Here is a 4,463-nt window from a genome sequence, read left to right as displayed (position 1 = left end):
ATCTTTAAAATGATAAAAAAGTCTCTCTGTAAAGGAAATAGCACATTAAAAAGCTGTGTATAGTCTAGTTATATCAGTAAACCAGTATTATGGGTGTGTGTTAGCAGGCCACCTTAGCGGATGAGATGTATTATAATCATGATGTTTATCATACATAATTACTGAGCAAGAGCTGTATTATATGGCACTGACAAGCATGGATCTGTAGTTCTAGATTTATGTCCTTTTAGGTTCCTAAGCAGAGCTTGTTATGTATAAACCAGCTGAAGCAGATGGACTACTCTCCAGAGTACAATAGACAATAAACAATGTAGAATTTTACAGAGGAGAAGGTTTCCTCTAGCAAAACCACAGAAATTCAGGCAGCTACAGAAAAACCCCACAACTGACCTGTAATAACTACTTGTCACAATTAAAATCTAATTGTTCTGTGCTCAGTCATGTCTAACTCTCTGAGACCCAATGGACTATATAGCTCTCCAGGCTCCTCTGTCCCTGGGATTTTCCAGGCAAGACTACTGCAGTGAGTTGCCAATTCACACTCCAGGGGATCTTCCCAACCCCAGTATCCAACTCATGTCTCTCCTGCTTCTCCAGAATTGGCTGGTGAATGTTTTACCATTAGTGCCACCTAGGAAGCCCTTAAAATTCAATTGATAAATATTAATTCTGACAAGCAGGACACTTAGGTGCTGGGGAGAGAGACAGAGAGAGAGAGAGAGATACTTCTTGTTTAAATATGACCATAAACCTGGCTGTGTTGAATAAAAATTGAAAGCACAGACTTTAAAGCTACTTTTAAGTAGATATGTAACTTTGGACACATTTGTTCACCTCTCTTCCATTTCCTCTTCCAAGACATGGAGACAATAACTGCTCTACCTGAAGGATTGCCATGACATTTAAACGTGATGAGGATTAAATAGTAACGCTCATGCAGTTGTTTGCTGTAATTATTATCCTGAATTTATAGATGAGGAAAACTGAGTTTAATTGCCCTGCTCCACATTACCCATCTAGTGAGTGACAGAGTGAAAGTGAGTGAAAGACACCTTCAATTTCAGACTGAAAGAGTAAAAGGCAATAAGTACCTTAGTTACCTGTTACTGTATAACAACGCACACTAACATTTAGAGGCTTAAAACATGAACAATATATTATTTCTCATGATTCTGCTAGGTGACCAGGTGGTTCTTTTCTTGTTTGACTTGGGCTTGCTTTGCAACTGCGTATCCCTGATGGGTCAGCTGAACACTAGACTCAGCTAGAACAGCTCAGATTGGAGAACTTTTGTTCCCAATGTTTGTCCAGGCTTCCTTCAGGGTTTCAAGATGCAAGCTACTAGTCTACAAAGACTTTTTAGCACACTTGTGGTTGACTCACCTTGCTGATGTTGCACTGACCAAATCAAATTGCATAGGTAAGTAAGCTCACAGACAGTATGTGAGAGGACTACCCATGTGTTCACATGGAAGGTGTGATTTATCAAAGACCATAAAGGAAACAGTTATTCACATCTATGGATTTAAAGGAAATGGCAAACCACTCCAGAATTCTTGCCTGGGATATCCCATGGACAGAGGAGCCTGGCAGGCTATAGTCCAAGGAATGGCAAAGAGTCAGACATTACTTAGCAACTAAGCAACAACCAACCAATATCCCTTGATTTTTTTTTAATGTGCTCTTTTATTTATTGACTTCAGATAAGAAAATTTGCAAAATACAGACTAATCATTTATAAACATTATTAGAATGGAAACCCCCCATGAATTTGTGTGTGTGTGCATACCCACACAGACCCTCCTTCATGACGGGTACTGCTGAAAATTCTTAAAATTGACTGTCTCCATGATGCAAAATTTAATTGAAAATATTTGGATAAATAACATTTCAAAAGTTTTTGGCAAACAAAGTAGTAAGAATAATAAAACTGCTTAAGTAGGAATTTATTAAAAAAACAAGTACATGGGTGTTGAATCTTGCCTGTGCAACTAACCTGCTGATTTATTACCTAATAATAGACATTTGGTGACACGAGTGTGTAAGGCAATGAGTGTTAATAGGTATCATATTGACTGTTTTACTCATCTGGAAATATAGTTTTGAAATAGCACATGTATTTTAGTAGAATATGACTATGATAAATCATGTACATCTGTCTCCAGTGAATTCACTTTTGTGTAATACTTATTTGTGCCATCGCTACATTAAACAAAATTTTAGTTCCCTCTTCTCTAAAATGCAGATAATATCTATAATGCCATTTATTTCTGTTTTTAGAACTGGAGTTGGTGTACATCGAGAATCTGTCATAGCTCTTGGCACTTAATAAACTAAATGAACCTAACAATTTCTCCTTTTTTGTTTTGCTGCTTCCTTCCTCCCTCGCCACTTTTCCTCCTACCCCATTGTTAAAAATAGGTAGAAATTAGACAAGCAATTACTTTAAAAAATATTTTTCTTATGTGCAAATTATTTATACCCAATAGAATGGTTTTAACTATTTTGACCAGATTCTGTTTTAGTGTGCCCTAATCTCCCTAGGAATGTACTACACATTGCAATTCTTGGGACTTTATTATCATGAAGGCAAACATTAAAGTACTTACTCCAAAAAGATTAAATTAAAAATAAAGTACTTGCTCCAAGTATTCACAGGGCAGTTCTGCCTAGCTATATCACATACAGTCATTTATCTGATTCTCATAATTATAACTCCTAAAAGACTTTGAGGATGCAATATATCTCATGCCATATCAAAATATTAGGATATAGTAATACTATAATATTAATATTATATTCACATATACCTTTACTTATTCCATATCTCCCTGTTTAGTAACCATTTTATATACTGACAGGGTTTTGAATAATATTTGCATATGTAAAAATACACAAATGTTGAATTTTTATTTTTTGCAATACAGTGTCTTTTATTATATTCAGTTTTGTGTAACCATTATCAACAATCTGATTTTAGAATATCTTTTTGCCCCCTTGAGTGGGTCTATTAATCAGTAGAAGTCACTTCTAAATTTTCCCTAAAATCTCTCTTCCCCACATATATTTGCAACCACCAATATAATTTCTGTCTCTATTGTTAAAAGATAAACTGACATGTATTAAAATTTTCAAGAGTTTATTTGAGCATGCATCAATTAGAATTGGACATCACCAAACAAAAGTTGTTAGGAGCATTCCCACCAACAGGAGGTAAGAGACATGTTCTTAGAAGATACAGAAGCAACACAACTAAATTATTTTATTGCATGGTTTAAACAGTTGCTTTATTTGGAAAGCCAAATTGGCTGTTAGTGATTGGTTCGTAAGTTTCATTTTCTTGGATTCCACAATTCATTGACTTTGACTTAGGATGTGGTTTGCTTATGTAGGGTTATCAAGGCATTACAGTCACCCCCTAATAGCCTCCTTGTTTGATTTAACTCTACAGATTTCCTTAATTTTCAATTCAGTTCAGTTCAGTCACTCAGTTGTGTCCAACTGTTTGTGACCCTGCGGACTGCAGCACGCCAGGCTTCCCTGTTCATCACCAACTCCTGGAGATTACCCAAACGCATGTCCATTGAGTCAGTGATGCTATCCAACCATCTCATCCTCTGTTGTCCGCTTCTCCTCCTGCCCTCAATCTTTCGTAGCATCAGGGTCTTTTCCAATGAGTCAGTTCTTCACATCAAGTGGCCAAAGTATTGGAGTTTCAGCTTCAACATCAGTCCTTCCAGTGAACACCCAGGACTGATCTCTTTTAGGATGGACTGGTTGGATCTCCTTGCAATCCAAAGGACTCTCAAGAGTCTTCTCCAACACCACAGTTCAAAAGCATCAATTCTTCGGTGCTCAGCTTTCTTTACAGTCCAACTATCACATCCATACATGACCACTGGAAAAACCATAGCCTTAACTAGACGGACCATTGTTGACAACGTAATGTCTCTGCTTTTTTTTTTTTTTTTTTTTTGCTTTATTTGGACATAAATAAATAGGATCATTAATTTGTGGTATTCTGGAGTTTTTTCACTTCGCATAGTGTTTCTGATCCATTTGTGCTATATTATTATGAAAAATCCATTCCTTTTATTGCTGAATAATATTGCATTGCACAAAGTGTTCATTTTGTTTATCCACTCATTAACTGGTGACATTTAGCACCTCTGTGAACTATGAGTTGATTGTGACATGTGCATGTTTCCATTTCTACTGAGTGTATACCTAGGAGTAGAATTGCTTGGACACATAGTAACTCCTAACATTTTAACAAAAGATCAAACTGTTTTCCAAGGTAGCTGTACCATTTTATATTCCCACCAGCAATATACCAATGTTCTAGTTTCTCTACATCCTTACCAACATTTGTCCTTACCTGTCCTTTTATTTACAGTCATCCTTGTGGATAAAGTAGCATCTCATTACTGTGTTGATTTTCACTTTACTGATGACTAAGAATA

This window comes from Odocoileus virginianus, chromosome 29, assembly GCF_023699985.2.
Source record: "Odocoileus virginianus isolate 20LAN1187 ecotype Illinois chromosome 29, Ovbor_1.2, whole genome shotgun sequence".
In the NCBI taxonomy this organism is placed as follows: domain Eukaryota; kingdom Metazoa; phylum Chordata; class Mammalia; order Artiodactyla; family Cervidae; genus Odocoileus; species Odocoileus virginianus.
This window is presented reverse-complemented; position numbering follows the sequence as displayed.